This window comes from Pinus tabuliformis, chromosome 1_2, assembly GCF_031772625.1.
Source record: "Pinus tabuliformis cultivar Carrire ecotype Pingquan chromosome 1_2, CPIR1, whole genome shotgun sequence".
Classification (NCBI taxonomy): Eukaryota; Viridiplantae; Streptophyta; class Pinopsida; order Pinales; family Pinaceae; genus Pinus; species Pinus tabuliformis.
Window position 1 is genome coordinate 890,281,816 of NC_142298.1, and position 21,258 is coordinate 890,303,073.

Genomic DNA, 21,258 nt, shown 5'->3' on the forward strand with positions numbered 1-21,258 from the left:
CCCCTTGACTATATTCTAGTTTAGATTGAGATTTCTTCCCTTTTCCCTTCTTTGCCTTTCTAGCTAATGCAAAGTTTTCTTCACCCTCGCCCTTGAATGAATTCCCATATCTGGTATTCCAACTTATTTCCTCTTGTACCAAATATGACCATAAGTGTTCCCAATTTGACATTTTCTCTGTCCCATTCACTAAATATTGACATCTATGCTAGCTCTTACGAAGGACCGAAAGGGCTCAGATTACCATGTCTTCTTTAGGGTCAATAACACCAACCCCACCAAGTTCATCATGACACTATATAAGCTTGCTCAGATACTTCGGAACTGTTCCATTTTTCTGCATCGTGATACTTCAAATTTTATCCTTGAGTGGTAGCTTCCAGTGGTCACTATTATTCTCGAACAATTCTTTCAGTGCTTTCCACATTGAGAACGAAGTTTATTTTCCATGGATATCTTTCACAATGTGATCCCATAATCCCTCCAAGATTATTCTCCTCACCTTGGCTACATATTTCTTCCACTAAGCAAGGTTTTGGGCATCATATGCTTGTGGTTTTGCAACATTTGACTTGATGTATTTTAGCGATCCATTGTCATCCAATACCGCCTCCATGAAATCCTTCCATGCACCAAAATTATAGGTCCCTTCCAAGGCATACTCTAGCCTTAGTTCATTGAAGGCCATATTCTCAGCTCTGAAGAAATCCTATTGCACTGAGCTCCAAAATCGAACCTCTTGAGGATAAATTAGAATTACTGATCTAATGTGAATCCTTCTCTAATACCATGTATAAATTGCAATGTATATTTGGAACTTCTCATGAAGTTTTAATCAAAATCACAAGACACAAACCTACTTTACTGCTATGCGGACATAATTCACAATCTAGAACTAAATTTTAGGCATGTAATAAGAAATAACACACATGTAACAAGTATTTTTCTCAGTGAAACCAAACTGCTAAAAACCCAATGTTTGCTCACATTAAATTAAAAAAATAGAGATGTATTACAATTTATTTTCTCAACTGAGCACACATTGCAAGTGAATAACCTATATCTTTGCTCACTGAAAGGCTTTGACCTAGACTTAGTCGAATATTGCCTCTGCTTGATCTCCTATTTCCTCGTGTTGTTCCTTGAGAAATTAGGCCCCTAATATTTAGGAAATTCCTCAAATTGATTGTGCAATTCCTTTTGGATAATCCTCTGAATGCATGCAACACCTGCACACTCCATACTAGTCTACAACACTACCTTCGAATCTCCACCTCAACTAGGTAACTCAAATTCTCTACATGAACTATCTATTTTGGGATGATTTATCAGCTAATTGGATGATCATTGAGTTTGACTGAAGTCCCAACGCTTAATTGACCTTCCACTAGTTCCTCCAAAAGTTGGAACTAATTTAACTGAAAACAACCTCAGACAACTGACAATGATTACTACAAATTATAAACCACACATGTTGAACTGAACTCTAACTCCTCCATCTCGAATTTACTGAGTAAACTCGGTGACACAAGCCATGTCACACAAGTTAACATAATCCAAGTTGTCTGTTGATGTGGAAATTTGAATTTTCTCAATTTAACCAAGGCAAAATCAAATTGAGAATTTCATGCTACATTTTTCAACACATGGTTTAACTAGCTAGTTGTGGTTGACCATTGTTTAACTATGGTTGTTTATTGTTGACTTCAATTGACTATGGTTTGACTATCATTAACAATGATCAATTATAGTTGGTTGTGGTTGACCATGGTTTGACTATGCCTTCTATGGTTATCCATGGAGGTCTATGGTTAACTTTGCTTCAGTATGGATGAGTTTGCTTGAGTCTTGAGTATGGTTGACTTTGCTTTGATTATGGCTCTCTTTGGTTGACTTTGTTGGTTAACCACAGTTGTCCATGGTTTATTATGGTTAACCATGGTTTGATTATGCTATCTAAGTTGTCAATGTATGTTTATGGTTGACTATAGGTGACTATGGTTGTCCATGGTTTACCTTGGTCTCATTATGACTAACCATGGTTTAAGTGTGATAAACCATGTTTTGACTATGGTTGACCAATTTTTTACTATAGTTGACCATGGTTTAATTATGGTTGATGATGGTTGACCATGTCTCTCCCATTAGTTTCTATAGCATCAAATTTATTCTAGACACAAATTTTAGTGGAGAGGCTAGAATACATGAGATTTCTAAAACCTAAAAATAGTTTTTGGAAATTCCACCTAGAGATGACTTAATTAGATTATTAACCAATTTTTTAATGTTTCCTAGCTCTTAAATTAGGAAAACTGGTTAATTAATCATAATTAGTTAAGTCAAGGTGAGAATTCTCTAGAAACTCACATGGATCGATCTAGAAATGATCCGAGCCATCGATTAAGATTTAACCTTGGCTGTTGGAGTCCCAACAGGAAGATATAAGAAGGGATCAATGTGGTGATGGAGAATAGACGAGAGTCACTTAGAGAATTCGATTTTCCAGAGTAGCAGCAGTCAGTTGCTAGGGAGTTCGAACTTCAGTAAGGTAGCAGAGACAGTGAGGGGCAAAGATGGTGATCTAGAGGAATTTTTCTAGATCTGGAGAGGCAGCAGCAAGGAGGCCGAGTTATTCCCAGTGAGGCAGCATAAAGGACTGTGCAGTTGCTTCATAAAAGCAATTCAATTTTGTTGAAGGAAAAATCAATTCAGCTTCCAGAGGGCTGGAAAGTTTTCTAGAGAGTCGAAGAATCAATTTCCTTAGCAGAGACAGACATAATGACTTCATCAGAGGCATTTACAGGCTTAGATGTCCAAGGGTTTGAGCAATAACTATGTAGAAGCTAACGCAATGAGTCCAAGAGGACAAATTTTTTGAAGGGAACTAGTGTCAGGGTTGCTTGTTGAAGAAGGGAAATCCCCTTAAATAATTTTGGCCATATTTTCTTGTTGTTTGGATTGCTAGTTGGGCATCCATAGATTGTACTCAAAATTCATTACTGCATAATAAAAAGACCCTCATCTGCTGCACCAGTTTTCCCAAGTTGGGCTTTTTCTGAGACATTTGTCCAAAAATAACGATGTCATTTTTATTTTGTGTGTGCTAGTATTTTCTTAGTTTCTAGTGTTATTATTTCTACAGTGTTTTATTTGTGAAGGTTGTAGTGTGATTTATTCATTATTTTCCGTAGCAAATAAATTGTTAAAATTAATTAGCAATTAGAAGAATAATTTCTAGTTACTGCAATAGGATTTCAGTTTTGAAATTTTCACATGTCCATGATTGACTATGGTTGAATATAGTTGACCGTGGTTTCACTATGGTTGATTGTGATTTCACTACTATTGTTGAACATGATTCACTATGGTTGAACATGGTTTCACCATGGTTTCACTATGGTTGATTGTGGTTTCATTATGTTTGACCCATGGTTTGTTTATGCATGACCATAATTTGACTATAGTTGACCATCGTTTAACTATAGTTGATGATGGTTGGCCATGGTCGACCATGATTGAAAATGATTAAACATGGTTGAATGTGGTTTCACTATGGGTTATTATGATTTCACTATTGTTGACCATGGTTTCACTAAGTTTAACCATGATTGACTATGGTTCACTATCTAGTTGACCACGGTTTTAATATTTCTTGACTATGGTTGGCCATGCCTTGTTTATGGTTACCATTTTGGTGATGGTTGACGATGTTGAACCATAGTTTAACTATGGTAGTCTACGGTTAACCATGGTTTGATTATGGTTGACTATTGTTTGATTATAATTAACTATGGTTTTACTATGGTTGACCATGGTTTCCTTATGTTTGACCATGATTAACTATGATTAAACATGGTTGACCATGATTTCACTATGTTTACCATGGTTTGACTATGACTAACCATGGTTTGAATATGACTTGACTATGGTTACCATTTTAATGATGGTTGACAATGGTTAACCATGGTTTCACTATGGTTAAATATTGTTTGACCATGGTCAACCATGGCTATCTATGGTTTTCCATGTTGACCATCTTTGACCATGGATGACCATAAGAGACCATGGTAGTCCATGTTAAGCATGGCTGACCATGTCATCTATGGATAATTATAGTTGGTAATACTTGACTATGACTTAACTGTGTTCGTCAATGGATGGTCATGTCGTCTATATGTAACGATATCATTAGTGAATAATATATCTTTTTTAATAACATAACAACATCATTAAAAAGAAAAAAGAAACAATTGTAAAATAAATATTATCATTTTTCTTTATAAATTGAGTACATAAAACAATAAACCAATTAAAAATGAATAAAATATATCACATTTATTTATCCATATTTAATATTTCCCAAAAAATTGACTACTAAGTTTAAGAAGGCATACATGCTCTACCCCCCTCTGGTTTTAAACCTATGACCTCTTAGGAGGAAACACATTCTCTTAACCATTCGGGCCAATGAAGGTGCATAAGGTTAAAATTTTATTTATATTAAATTTATAAATTTTAACCATTAAAAAACATAATACTTTGGTTTTAAACCTATGACGTCTTAGGAGGAAACACATGCTCTTAACCATTAGGCCCAATCAATGTGCATAAGGTTAAAATTTTATTTATATTAAATTTATAAATGTTAACCATTAAAAAACATAATACTTTTTTTTTTAAATTTAAAGGGGGGGAAGACTCTATTAGAAGCTATATATAGCCCATAATTCACAATTATTCACAATATATCGTATGTACAAAAGTTGGATTACAATATGTATGGATGCGTATGGTCATAATACGATGCAGTGTAGCGCATACATAAGTCTCATAGGCTACCGAGCAGCGCGGACATAACAACAAAAATCGAACACGGGTGGGAAGCGGGAAATTCAACCATCCCGACCATGTGAACTGTGAACCCGAGCGCAATAATACTTTATCTTTATTGTTAAAATAACAAAGTATTAGAAAAAAATAACCAAACTAATTGAAATACTAATCTTTAAAGGAATTATCTCATTGGCATAATATAATAATTTCACAATTTAAATAAAAAATAATAATTATACTTTTATAAAAAAACATCACAATTTCATTATAATTAAAGGCCTAGTCTAACTTATAGGGGAAATGACATCTTTTACTACATTTTTCTTGGTTAATTTTAATCAAAATTTGGCAGAGATTTTTAAAAACTTGAGTTTAAGGAAAATCAAGGAAGCCATTGAAATAGAAAAAAGGAAGAATAACCTGAACCGGGACAATGGATTAAAACTAAGCAACACCTAGAAACCGTTACTTGAAACCTTAAAAGCCAATAATTAACTATATTCCCTTAAAAAACTTAAAAAAATAAATAAATAAACAAATAATAAAATCATCAATTATGTAATATCCTCCTTAAAACAATAGATTTAGTTAACAATCATAAACATAATTAGTAATAGATTTCTTCACATATAATCATTTGATATCATTAAAAAAAATAACTAATAGAATGCATATAGGTGTAATTACTCAAAACTTCAAAAAAAAAAAAAAAATAATAATAATAATAATAATAATAATAATAATAATAAATAAACTCTAGAAATTATAGATAAATAATTCACTAAAATATATATATATATATATATATATATATATATATATATATATATAAATAAATAAATAAAATATAAAAAAAATAAAAATAAAAATTAATTAATTAAGCAAATTAATCAAATAAATAAATAAGTAAACAAAGAAATAAGTACATTAAATTAAATTAATAAACTTATTAAAATAATAATAATAATAAATTTGTTAACTAATCTATTCATTTAATTAATTATCAAAAATTAGTTAATTAGTAAAACATAGTAATTAATCAATCAAAAAAATTAATTTTTCATAAAAGTATTAAACCTAATAATTAATTCAAGAAATAGAAAAATAAGTAATTAATTTATCCCTGTAAACTTATTAATTAAAGAATTAATTAATCAAATTAATAAATTAATAATGTAAATAAATGAATAAACATAATTAAATTAATTAATTTGATTAATCAAACAAATTAATTTATTATTTAAACAAATTAATGAATCAATTGAACCAATTATTTAAAATAGAATTAATAAACATAATAATTAATTCTATAAATAACAAAATTATTAATTCTATAAATAACAAAATTATTCGATTAAGTTATCCCCTTGAATAAATTAATTAATTAATTAATTAATAATAATAATAGTAGATAATTTAATTAATTAATTAAATAAAAAGATAACAGCCGACCTATTTTCTTATTTCTTTTGTTTAATAACTTATATATATACCCTAATTATAGCTCTTGGATACATCATTAAGATCTTAAGAATATCTATTGACGCATCCTCCCCTGATGATGGACTGACTTGGTAGTCCGAAACATTGGTTTCATAAAACTCTACAATAGGTCATTCCTCCTCTACCTAAAACTTGAGTCTAAGTTGTTAATCTGCAAAATTCGAGTGGCTCAGGGGTTTTTTGAAAGTATTAAATCTATTTATACATTCAAAAATTTATTTTAAATAACAAAAAATCACATTCTTTTATGAAATTATTTTACCCGTATTTCAAAAGAAAAAACTATTTAATCTATAAATTAAACCAGATCATAATTAATTAAATAAAAATAAATTTTTTATTTGACTGCCTTAAAATTGAATATCTTATTTACATTTACATTTTAATTTTAATAACAACACATATAACATTAATTAAATAACAACTCGAAACATAGCATTAAATATAAGTTGGAGTACCAGCCTGATCTAATTTGAAATCCTCCAAACTATATTCCACCCAAGAGGGTTTCTATTTGACATACGGATAAACCACGACCCGCTTATCGATACAGTTTCCTTCCTACTCTACAGAGTTTTATGATTTATTTGGTTAAAGTGAAAATTCTACAAATGCTGGGAGCTCTAATCCACTGTTTAAACGTTTCTCCCTTTAAATATTTTCTTGATGGTTAGAGATAGTTTGTATTTTTCTTTTTTAATTAAGTTGAATTCATGATTGTTAAATATAGTCTTTATTTCCAACTGAATTTAAGTCTATTCTAGTTCAAAATTAAGTGAATAATGATTTATCTACTTCAATCTGAAATGGAATAACCATTTATCTAACTTTATGTTAATTAAAATAATGATTTATCATTTAATGTAAGACGTCATATTTATTTATATAGGAGCTCTTTCTAATCGCATGCAAGGCTCATTATTAACATACTCAACCAAATGAACTTTGAAGCACACTTGTGGACCCTAGATGGATCCACTAGACAAATTCGCCCATGGAGTTTTTGTCCCTGGGATCAGACTAGAACTAGCCTCGCCAAGTTCTCAACAAAACACAAATAGATAGATATTTGTCCCTGGGATCAAACTAGAACTAGCCTCGCCAAGTTCTCAACAAAACACAAATAGATAGATAACTCAGATTGATCCAAAGGCCTAACTCCTATCCCCTTTAATAGGCTTGATGGACTCTCTAGAAATTTTATTTTATTATTTTCCTCAAAAAACAAAGGAAAATACCATGGGCAGATCCCACTAGAAAATACCATGATAAATACCATAGGTAAATTCCGTCCATTTTGACCATATCAAGAAAAGGGAATATTAAAAATCCTTTCACCCAAAGATTACTTTCCCACAAGCAATCTACTTCAGAGGCATTTTTACATTGATACCATGATCCCATATAACCCAGTGTGTTATTCTGTGTCTCCATGCTAAATGATCCTGAATGGACCCTTCGATGCCTCGATCCTAAACAATCCTCTGGCTAATCCTTCCCTCGATAGATTCACCTGGATCCCAAAAATTCCTTCGGCCAATCCTGCCCCCAATGGATTCCCCTAGATTCCAATGCCACCTAAGTCTTGGGACCTATGGGTTATGATACCATCTCAGCCCTCCATCACTGCTCGTGCTTAAGGGCCCAAGCTAAAATATTCCCTTGGCTAAGAGTATCCCATCAATAGAGTTCCAACTCATAATCCCCTGCCAATCCATCTCGTGGGAAGGATATAATGCATGAATGCCTGAACATGAAATATGTCTACCATGCTGATGTTGCCCGGTGCTCAACTCATGCTACTCCACTCGATCACCCAACATGATCCATTTGTAGAACTTTGCCCTGCTCTCCCTAATGTATAAATATGGTTTGCTAGTACCGCAAGCCCTATCTATGTACTCCTGTAAAGGGATGCTCTGGAAGTCCCAATTGTATTCCTCCTGCTGCCTTGTGAGGGACTTCAGACGTTCCCTTACACTAAACAGTTTGGCTACTGACTCAACACATACCCCTATGAGCTCCTCAATTTTCCTATTCTCTTGTAAGATAGTGTCTCTGGATGTCTAGACTCTCTGCTTCAACACCATAAGATTTGTCTTGAAATATGTGATATTCCCCTGAAAGTCCTCTATGGGCGATTATGGTGCTCTGCTGAATGTTTCTGTAACTATTTGCACTGATGCCCTATGACCACAACTTCAACTTGAGCCTTTAACTGACTCTAGGGGAATGGTTCATCCTACACATTGTGTCTATCATGCCCCTCCTCATGATCCATGCTCATCATGTTGGTTCACTACCGTTGGCTCCTCACTCAAGTTTTCCCGGCGCCCCACATCTGTGAAGACAATATGTTGTTCATCTTCTCTAGTTGTCGAACATAGATTCACTAGTGGACTGCAATCTATACTTGATTGCTCATATTCTTTATGGACATCCCCATGGAGACCTATGGACTCAATTGTATAGGAGTCTACCTCATTAATACCATTAGGTAAAATTACCTTATGCACTTTTGAATGCTTGTCATCGTGCAAGTCTCCTTGAATAATATTATGTTGCTGCTCACCATCCTGAAAATAAATAGAGCCAACCATAGAAGATTCTCTTGATCTGAAGGAATCTCCTCTTGTTTTGTCCTTGTTGCCTCCTTCCTATCACCTAGACATGAATGGTCAAGTGCCCAAGGTCCCTTGCAAATAAAGCATAGTCCTCTCCTTCTTAGTTCATTCTTGCTATAGGTTTTACTACCTTTGTTCTTGATTCCTCCATCAATCATTTTAAGCTCCTTCTTAGTTAACACCCTTTTGAGAAATTTTATGTTTTTCATGACCAACGTCTCCACTAGATCATAGGCAGATGGTGATACAATTAGTTTCTTCTTCCAAATGGTCAATAGTTTGGATCTTAGTATCTTGCAGATGTCAACATCTTCTAGGAACAAGGACACAATCTTTTTCATGCTTGTTTTGACATAGTCTGGATGAGCCGAGGTAATGCTGATGTAAAAGTTCTGGAACATATGAAATATTAAGTCGTTACATTCCAAATTAAACATGAAGGTGCCAAAGATAAACTCTATGACGAGTTCTAAGATTCTGCACCGCTTCTGAAAGGTAAGAAGCATGATGTTATTCAACCCCTGAAGGGCTTCTACTATCAACTGCACTATATCTCTCCTGATATCACTATTGTAAGGAAATAGTGGCGATGTTAAAGCTATGATACTAGTGAGACAAGAGGCATTTGTGAGCCTAAATTCTTCACAAGGATGCTCCTAGATTTTGGGTTGTATCAATGCAAGAATGGATGGCTTGAGAGCCCAACTGAGTTTCTTTCATTATGGTTGTCCCACCCTAACAAACATGTGTCTAATTCAACCAATGTATGAAGTTCTATGACTGACTTTGTTTTGCAATTCAAATCCAAGTGCAAAGGGCTTAGCCCCTCTTTCTTGTCCTTCCTTCACTTCCCATGGTTGGTTCTGTTGTAGAATGACATGAACTCTTTTTGAGAATGGTTTGCTACTTTGACCATTATTTTGGTCTAAGGAGGTATTGGTGCATAAAGGACCATATATTTTCACTATCTCATCAAGAAGTCTTTATGTGTTTTCTAGGGTCTCTTCAAGATGACCCATCTTCAAAGCATAAAAATATGGAAGAATACACTAATTATTTATAGAGGGATTACATCAACAAATTTGGCCCAAAGATACTATAGCCACAAACTTGGAAGATAATAACTAGAGCTAATAATAGAAATGATTGTCCCATCCTTTTTTTAATTTTTATTTTCCAACAATCTTGACAACTAAACTCTTGTTTCAATGTAACTATCCTAATCAAACCCCTTTTCCCCAAAAGAAATTAAACTCTCCCTCCTTTATCTATATATATATATATATATATATATATATATATATATATATATATATATATATATATATATATATATATATATATATATATATATATATATATATATATATATATATACATATGTATATATATATACATATATATATATATGTATATATATATATATATATATATATATATATATATATATATATATATATATATATATATATATATATATATATATATATTTCAAATTCCTCTATTAACAATCCCGATCAATCAAGTCACATTTGACACATAGCCTTTGACTTCTGTAATTTCAAGGACCTTTTTAACTTGACTCTATAAACTTGATTCAACTCACACTTTTCTCATCAGTGTTTTCCCCTTGCAAAGGACCATGAAATTCTCTCTTTCAAATGAAGATTCGACCCACATACCAAACATATTTTGTGAAAAAAGAAAAAAAAAACATATCAGATCGCATTTGGAACATAGCTTCTCTAGTTTGGAATTGCCTAGCTTCATCAAATTGGTATTCTACATTATCATCATTGTCCTGAACCTCCATCATTCCAAGTTGAGGTCAAGGTTCTGAGATAGATTTCTTTGAATTCATCCAAAAGAACTAGAGGTGATTGTTGTAGTGTTTTGTAGCAATGGTGCATCAAAAGGCACCTTCTTAGAAATAGGTTGTTCCCTGCAAAGAAAAGAAAACAATTTGGTTGTTGTCAGTGGAAAAGAAGAAAGAAACGAAGTATTGTAAATGGTGGAGACAATATATACACAAACATAAACTAAAACAAAGAGATGAACACAAAAATAATGCTTGATGAAGCAAACAAGTCAACATAATTATGGAAAATGGCTCTCTTTATTTATTGTTGGTGGTAGGAAATGAATATAAATAGTAGAATACTAAACACTTTAAGAGAATTCTTTAAGAAATGGTGCTAAAAAATCCACAGCAAGGAGGTTCTTTTCTTCACTCTCTTTGCAAGCTTCTCCTCTTTATCCAAGAAGTATCAAGGCTCTCTCAATGGTGAAATCTTATCCACACTAGAGTGATGGATTGCTAAGAATCAATTTTGCCAACATGATGGTGCTCTAATTCTTCTGCTTCAACAATGAAATGAAGGTTTTCTTTGATAGAAATTTGGCCAGCATAACATTGTCTCATGTTTTGGTTCTCCCATGGTCTATTTATATAGAATTTTTTGAATCCATCTTCCCTCTCTTGGTTCATGAATGATAATGACTTATGAGTAGGAGAAGATGATTCCATTGAGGGTTGCATATCTTCAGGGCGACTCAAATTCGATTGTCCTAGATTGAAATCCTGTCGAGGAATCGCCTTCCAAGTGTGTGAAGTGGTCTCGAATTGCTAAATCGGCCATTCCTTCGACCGCACAAATTTCGAAGAAAATACTGTATGTAGCGCGACTATCAAAGAAAAAGCCGCGTTGATTTCAATTTTTAAATGCCATATACTTTGGACCTTACAAGAAATTAATTTTTTGATCTTTATAGTGTCTTCAGCTGGAAAATATTCATTTGTGCATTCTATTGGACAATTTTGGGTGTCTTTTGGATTGTACAAATATGTGTACGATTTTCCGGTGTTAACAACTTCCCCCTTATGTGTGAGGTTAGGAGAAAACATATAGTCAAAATACATCATTTTTTCTTTCCTAATTGAGAGTCTGATCAACTTCTGGATAGAGAGAATAACTTGTTTCGGAGGTGAGAGAAGAAACAACCTTAACTGAGGATAAAATATAACCATGCTCTGAAAAAAATGTGCTTATACGAGACGAGCATGTCCCATGCTCGCTATGATGACTAGTGATGATGTATTACAATCAGAACAAAAATATTCCTGTCATTTTAGCTTTGGAATGGATGACATGCTGATAGATGATGATGATAACTACTAATGCCCTCAATGGCACTTTTGACACATAAAAGAAGTCAGGTGCCCCCATGCATCGAGAAAAGGTGAAGCACTATTGGAGTGAGGTGCTTATGAATGCATGGGTCTTCGACTATGGGTACCTCTCACACATCAAGATATAAGCATTGTTGAATGAGGTGTTAAGTGATGCGTGAGTGTTCGACTAAGTAAGAGCACTGTAATGATCATGAAGTACGATACCACCATGACATGAGAGTTTATGTTGGTGTCGAATTTCAGGGGGATTGATGACATCAATGGGAAATGATGATTCCCATTGTGACATCCAAGGATTTCCCTGAAGGGGGGGGGGGGAGCATCCAAGGTACTGCCTCAATCCTAGAATATGGGTGTTCATGTCGATGGGAAAGAGGCATCAGCCACTTGAAATGTTTATTCGGGAAACCAAGATGTGTAATGAAGCAGATTGTAATAGGTGTTAGCCTCCTGTTGCAACAGGGTATCATCTTTCATGATTGACATTTTTACATGCCAAATATGTCATACTTTGCAAGCTGCAGTGTTCCATATTTCCAGAACAGACCAAAGAAGAAAGCCATGAAGTGTGCTAGTCCAAATGCCACTGCTGATTCCATTTTTGAGGAGTTGTCCCAGTTTTGAAGAGTTTTCATTTAAGGGAGGTCCAAACAGTCTAATCTTGGTCTCCCTAGGTTTCAATTTCCTGTTGTAGAATATAGAGAATGCATCTGTCCAAACAGTTTAACCTTGGCAGATTTTGTAGATAGGTAGAGAATCAAAGGGACCCAACTGTTTAATCTGGGCCCTGGCAGAAATAAGTGCAGATTTAGATAGGAAACATTCAAAAGAAAAATTGTAATTCTGGGTCTGCAAGTCTAAGTGCACCCTAATCAGAAAAGAAGAAAAAATGTTAGGAAAGTAGGATGGGTAGGTAGCTGTGGTTGCAGAAAAGTGATTTATGATCAATTTTGTGTTTCAAACTGTGTTTTATCTTTACAGATCACATGGCAGGCAGTTTTGCATTCAGAAGAGCTCAGAGCTGGACATCACTAACTCCCCCTTCTTCTAATTCCCCAAGTCACTTACTAATTTCCCCAAAGAGGTCAAGATCTGCTTGAGCCTCTTAGTTTCATCATCATCCACATCAGTTGCCTTGGTGAAGATCTGCTTCACCCAAGGACTTCATCTCTTTGCAAATTCTTTTCCCCAAAATTTAGCCTAAGGTCCCTGACCTTAGCGCCTGCTTATCACCTTCATATTAACTATTAATAGTAGTATATAACTCCCTATCAGTTTTCCCATCCCCCTATTAAACTATGTACATATAACTCCCCTATGTAAATATTCCCTCCCCGGCAATATAGCCATATTTTTCTAAATCTGGGGAAAAAATGGTCCATCTGGGGCTGTTTTTAACCCATCCGAGTCATAACAGGGGTTAGATGACACCTGGTCATGCTAACAACCTCTCCCCTAGCCCCAAAACTCTCAAAAACCCATGTTTTACCCCTCATCCCTAAGTCCCAGCTGTAAATATTTCGACCGCGCTCATTTTACATCCATAAACCCCTTTTCCCCGCCCCCAACCCAAAGTTTTTGTATAAAATATTAACCCCGCCCGTGTTAACCCTTATAATCCACCATTCCCTAAGTTATAACCCACCTGCTCCCTATATTAAAAACGGAATATGTTGCGTATATTCCCGTCCTAACTTCCCGCCGCCTTGCGCCGACCGCCGACCGTTGGATCGCCCGCCCCGCAGATCAACGGTGGGCGGGCCGTCCCATCTCCTAAGTGCCCGAGCTTTAGCGTCCGGGAGATGGGCGGTATTACCGCCGTACCTCCCACCACGCGTCAAGCGTTGGGCTGTGGCGGAGGCCCCCCTCACGAAACCACCATCCCCAAAAGGCGGTGTGCCACAATACCGCTTACCACCTCCTGCCCTGTGACGTCGCTGCTTACGTCACCCCTTGCCCAGTCACCGCGACACGTCAACCGCCTGCGTGGCCTCCTACCACCATGTCGCCGAGTCATCTGCCTGTGTGGCCCCTTGCCACATGTCATGCCACGTCACCGTCCGTACATGATGATGACGTCATCTCGCCACGTCATCATGCTAACGTCATTGATAACGTCACCCGCCGTACAATGTCACATCATGCTGACGTCATCAGCACTTTTTTGGCGCGAAGGAGCAAAGGTCGCACTTCGGAGCCCCGAAATCCAATTCTGAGGCAGTTTTTGATGAGCGATTTGCGTTTAGGCCGAAATGGAGAATCTTTAGGGAATCTTCAGGGAATCTTTTCATCATACGGCCCCAGGAAGCCCAAAAGGCGCAAAAATGACCCGTTTTCTTCGCAGAGCATACCAAAAGGAGTAGAAGACAGTTCCAGAGGATACAGAGGCCGAACAGCGGCCATCAATGCGTGATTAGACCCGCAGCACATCAGAATAGCAGTCCAGATTTTGTCAAAGAGTATCAGAAGGAAGAAAAGACGCCAAAGAGTATCAGCAAAGATTTTTTAGGGGCTCGAAGCACCTGTACATTAATGAAGCCCCCAGAAAGTCAAATCAGGCATCATCAGCCCATCCTTACCTTCAAATCACAATTAAGGCATTCAAAGCCACATGACAGCAAAGAAGCAGAAACCCATGCACATTTATTTCAGAAGCACCTGCACCAAGCCACCAAGGACTACATAAGTGATCCAGTTTTAATACGGCCGCCCCAGCGCAGCCTGAGATATTTTCATGCATTTATTTCAGATAGGAGTAGGTAAATTAATTATTCTTTATGACCTAATTAGGTCAAGATGTAATAAAGAACTCTGCAGATAGTTTTGCCCTATATATACCACCCTCTGTATAGTTTTAAGGGTTGGTCGATTGAGAATTTTCACTAGAGACTCGCACTGTATACCTGACTGTTTCTATAATCAAAGATTGCAGAAAACTTGGAGAGCAGACTGTTTGTTGTAAATGAATGTTTTTGGAGATATGAAGATGGAATTTTTGTGCTGTAGCCTGAAGCAATAAGTGCATCTTACCTCTGTTTTATTGTTATCACTATCTAAATAGCAGAAAGAAAGAATAGCCTAGAATTAGTTTAAATACTCTCTATGCTCAATTTCTGCTATTTCTTTATGTTTTCCTCTGATTGAATTGGCCATGAATATGAATTCCTTCTGGCTCATGTTTACCCCGATTCACCTGTGTTTGCCAATTACCTAGGGATTCTTAACTGCCCCTAGGTAGCGCCTTGTTATTTTCCCTTGTTAAGCATAATTGAGATATTCTTAACTGCCTCTCATTACTTAGCACTTCTTTCCATCCCTTAAACCTGAAACATTGTTTCATGCTCAGCTATCTTGCTCCATTTTCCCTCACTATTATTAAGGAAAAGCACCAGCTGTTTTTCTCCTTGACTCCATGCCCAATGGTTTGAAACTTCCAGACTATGCCTTGCCTCTCTGTCTGAAGACATCAATTTTCCCACCAAAAACAAAACAAAAAGCCTCTGAACTCGAGACCTAGCCTAAAATCCTTTTCAAACAAAGCTAAATCTAAAAGAGAGAGTCCTCTCTGATTGCAGGTTGGCTAGAACCTGCAGTCCAAAGTTGGTCTGTGGTTACCTCGGCCGTATCCTTTCTGGAGCTTAAGGACAACCTGAGTGATAACAATAGGATGGGTCAACAAGCCATGCTAATGAATGATGATGATATGGATGGATATGGACAACTTTCCCATGGTCAGAACTATAATGGGAGTGGTCACAATCAAAACAATTCTTCTGAGGCTAGTGACCCTAGAGTCGGTAGGACATCTGAGGTAGGTGTGAGTATGTTCTGACTGGCGTGAAGAGGGTGAATGAATGTGGATCATGTGCGAGCTCCGACCAAGGGCGACTAGGGACTGTCGCTGGGTACAAGGGACGAAAAAATTGGTTGGAACCATTTTCGTAAAAAAAAAATGTACACTTGCCAAAAGAATGTAAAGGTGGTTTGGGATGTACATGCATGGAGATGGGTGCCCCATGAAAGCAGTGGCTTGCATGATGATGGAGGTAAAATGTATTTGTGGAGGGTGGGGGCCTCATTCGCTGGTCTTAGTGTTGGGTCAATGAGGCAGGTGAAGTGACACAAAAGAGCTTATTTTGTATGGAGGAATTATGGACCCAATGTGGAACGTGTAAGAGCATTCACTTTTATTCATCGCAAATGAGTAAGGTGGCCCAAGAGGAGGGTGGGTTAACGGTAAGTGAAGAAAAGGTGAATGAGGCTAATGTTCAAGATATGCTAGTGAGTTGTCTCTTGGGCGAGAGTGAATGGTTATGGATATAAGATGTGGGCATCTATAATATGAGGTAGTCCATGAGTGGGTAGGCCCTATCGACTGACATGGATGTTTACCATGTGCAAGAGGAGGTGGTGGTAAACGTGGTCGAGATGATGGAACCTATGGTGCATTTCGGAGAAATGATGTCAGGATATGCAAAGCTTGGTAGGAAGCCTATCATGCTGAGTGATGAATGATACCTACCCTGTCAACGACCATCCCAGTGCTAATTCTAGCAAGAAGTTGTTGACGTATCTGCGACTTCAATGAACAATACCCCAAGTGAAAACATATTGATAAAAACATATGTAAGCAAAAAATGGGTTAATCAAGATGAATAAGAAAACAAGAGAAGGCACAACTAAAGTAAAGTTTTGAGCGTGCAACAAACCCAAAAAATGAGTTTGGGGTTGAAATGGAATGGAGGGTACCATGATGAAGATGATGTGGTCTTGATCCTTATGTCTCTCACAGTTTTGGAAATGGAGGTCGTGAGATCCTATATTTGTCTTTGGAAAATGTTAAAGAGGGTGATATATAGGGCAAAGTGGGCCCTATGCCACCTCATTCGTACTTGCTATCTTGGGAGGCCAGAGTTGTTCCTAGAGTTTTTTCTTGCCGTTGCGATCATCCTGTGCGCCTGGGAAGCATGTGGGGAGAGACATGTTAGAACTCATAACCCTATCTTTGTCATTTTGGTAGACTAGGATAGGTAAGCCATATAGGGGTGCCTTGTGAACCTTTTTTAGGGTGGAAAAAATTGACATGGGCGACTGAGCATTAGTCACATGGTAACCATGTGTATTTCATGGATACACGTAGCAAATTTGAAGGGTAATGGGTTGACAACCATACTGGCAGTGCAGATGGAAGGCCAAAAGTTGCAGTTTCGTTGTTTTGGCAATGCCACGACTCGACCTCCCAATGTCGCAGTGTCTATGCACCTGTGTCAAGGACAGATGAACAACAACGCGTCTTCTTAGGGAGCAAACGCTCAGCCCCAGATATGTGGTCACCGCTGTTTGTGGGGTCATAGATGTGCACACCACATATCTATTCAACTAATAGGTGCGTGCATGCATGTAATGGAAAAAAACATATGGTTGAATTACAGTTAATTTTGGTAGCCTAGAAGGCTGATTTTTTTAATTTTGACATCCTTGATGGTGGGATCAGTATGATGTGGTGAGAGTGGGATTGGGAGCTGCTTCATGTAGTTGTCGTAGTAGATGCTAATGTGAGTTAGACATTGGCCCAATGGGGTTTGCTGAAGTTCCTTTAGAACCCTTTTTTAAGGTCGCAAGATGTGTTCCTATGCTTCTGAATTCAATGCTAGGATATGGATTGCTAGATCTTCATCATCAGATAAACTGATCTACCAATTACTACTGCATTAGATATCTATTTTGTGACCAGACTGACACCTCGTGGGGAGGCATTTCCACATCCTTTTCCGGATGGGCATGTGGATATTCACATTTGGGCGGAGGTAGAGGGCCTAACCCTTATGATGAGGGGTGTATCTACGCTACTTTGATTAGAGATATTACTGATCGAGTGGCGCTAGCGATGATTCTATGGCTTGCCGGGTCAATGTCTCCTCACCAGGTGTTTGGGTTACAAATTGCGGTGATGCAGAGACTGCAGACAGACCACTCTTTTGACTAAGCCAACTTTGTATAATAGGGGATGGTATCCCAACTGACAGAGATACAACAGGGTGGGGCGCAAAGCTATATTTTATGCAGCATTATGTATGATCAGGCCATCATTCTCTGACATTTTATAGTGATTCCACCAGGTTCTTCTAGGGACCCGTAGATGCGATGGTGGAAACTAGTGATGCCACAGGATGGTGGTGGTGCTGCGGGCCATTATTGGAATGACCAGATGGAAGGTTGGCTCACGTCCAACCCTCAGATGATTCTTGAGTACCTGTATCACGGAGTGGATTTCACGAGTGATCCAAATATAGGGCTTCCTCTTGGTGATGCTTGGGAGCCATCCGGTATGTGATTTGTGATTTCTGCATCTTTGTGCTTCTTTACATGTATATTTATGATGCATTTTTTTGTAGAATGTTGTACCATGTATGTTTACTTGCAGATGTGGGGCCCAGTGGATGACCATTGACTTACCTAGTAGGTAATGATCTGAGACACATGAGTGTGGCTGGTGCACCTGTTGTACCACAGTGATGGAGGGACGTTAGGGAGTAGATAGGACCTGAGAGTCCAGCGTAGCACCACAGGCTCGAGATTGGTGGTCCCTCTGGAGAGGAGACCAACTCCTCTGCTTCTAAGGAGATGACAAGACTGCGAGAGCGTGTCGAGGTGGTTGAGGCACGATTAATGACTTTAGAGGAGCAATTGAGGGATTATGTGGATGTCTGGGATTGAGCAGACACCTTGACGAAGGGTATGCCTAAGGAGGGTGGGATGGACTAGGAGAGGTGGTGGTGGAGATGGTGATGGAGCATGACAAGGAAAAACGACAGAATCTTCAGCGCCTCATGATGGTAGTGGCTATGACACGTCCCATTCTAGCTCTGGATGAGGTAGTGGGCTCTCAGCAAGGTGCAGGGGCATAGACTTAGATAGACCTTTTATGTATGTTATTGGTGTCCGAGTATGAACAAATTATTCAATCTCGTTTCCTACATTAATTCATCAATCTGGATGTGTACTCTTTTCAAGGTAACACGCAAAGTATATGTAGGGGCAAGGTTACAATCTACATCAATAAAGGGTTCACGATTAAGAAATCAAAGCATCACTGTAACAATAGTGGAAATTAAATTGCAGAAAGAAAAGCATTCACAACAATCTATGGAAATTTGTAACAACTGATGAGCCCCAAATTTGGTAACATTTTGGGCTCATTGGGCCTAACTACCCTTGCTCAATCCTTCATTTTTCATAACTTATGCATCATTTTTTAGTATGTTTATGTCATTTGTACGAATAAGGGTAGTCACTATTCCTAGGTGGCTAACACGTGCTCATTTCAGGATTTTTTGACACATGTTGGAGCAAAACCGAGCAGACAAGGGCTAGGAGACAGCCAAGCTGGGGTTGAGGATTCGTAGGGGGGTTGTCCACGGCATTAAATAGCCTTCCTCGAGATCTTCACCCCCAACTCCGAGCTCCAGAAGCCACCAAAACCGGATCTAGAAGGCAGCCAAACAGATTTTGTGGAAGCAGCTGTTCACTCCCAGTTTGGTCAGCCAAGTCCCATAGATTTAGGAGGCTAGCTTGGGGCCTCGTGATGTATAAATGATAAGGCTGCAACCTTCGAAAAGGACTTTTTTGGAAAAACTTTTGCACATTCTGCACTACAAGCTGCCAGCTCTGTTTTTGTTCTTTTGTAGCCATCATTGGCATACCTCTTGACTTATGATTATTATTTCTTAATGAGAAGCAGTCAGATTTGATCTCAGCTCTGAGTTTCTAGAGGAGCCATAGCTCTCGGGTTTGGGCCCAACCTGAGAGCCTAGGGCCTCCTTCTTTGTATTGATATCTTTCCTTTCAGCATTATGATTTTCTTTGCATGCATTTGAAACGCAGTTTGTTGAGTTAGATTTCGTTGTGTGGTTAAGTAGGTCATTGTTGAAGAATAGAGTTGTTTTCAGATGTCTAGAAGAGAGTAATGAGATAAGAAGTGATAAAAGCTCCAGAAAAGGGTTGCCTGCACTCTCATTTTCACCTCTTCCTAGGGGCTGGAATTGCAGACAGTGCTGCCCAACAAAAACACTAGTTTGCTTACCCATGCAATCTTCGGTGAAGTGTTTTCATTTGTAGGAGTTATTTATGCATTCAGACCTCTTGGGATGTTTCTTTGCTTTAGTACTGTATGTGGTTCTCTTTAGAAATAACGTTGTTGCTCATTGGTTTCATTAACAGTTAGGATAGATTAGTTAATATTTTGATTATGTGCAGGATGTGGTTGATTTGGTTAAGTTTACACTGTGCGGTGCATCTCCATCACTCTCTCGTCCATCTAAGCTTCGTCCAGGCCAACTGCTCATCTCCAAGTTAGATCCCTTGTCTCACAACTACTCTTTTGCCCACGTCACCCTACCTTCTTGGCCTTCCATTTCCTCTGCCCTCTTTAAGACAAGCTAGCTTTCCACACCCTCTCATCACTTCATCTCTCCGTCACTAAGTCATTACAAACCCCTATCCTACCTCCCTATCCAGTCATGCATCCTCTTTCACTCACCCATCATCCAAAATCCAATTGTAGAACATCCTATAGAAATTTCTGAACATCCTGTAGAGATTCTGAAACATCCGGTAGAACCCCTGCAGACTTCCTGTAGAAGCTCACAAATGAGGTTTCTTGATATCCAAACTTTGTGAAACTCTCTGGAAGGGTGTTAGGGACTCCTTAGACCCTCTTTGAACCTTCCTAACCTCTTCCAAGCATTTCTCCTCCTTGACCCACCTCTGCACAGTAAAAAGCCAGTTAAAAGCACAAGCATGCTAATTCTAACAACTTATTCAAAAATACAAAAAAAGAGGTTTCTTCAGGTAGAGGTAGTCTAGACACATGTATCTTACCTTCATAGAAAGTAATGGCATCTCTCTGTAGTTTTCATTCTCCTCTTTGCATCAATAGGACTAGCTGGTAGAATTAGGGCTTGCTAGGGTTTGTGGTTCTTTTTGGCTTTCAGGTTCTTTCCGCAAGTAGATTAGCTTCCTTTGAGTTAGTTTTCATCCATCAATTAAAAAGCTTCTTCTAAGAGCTCATAGAAGTTGGCTTGAGCCCCTAGCAGACTTGTGCCA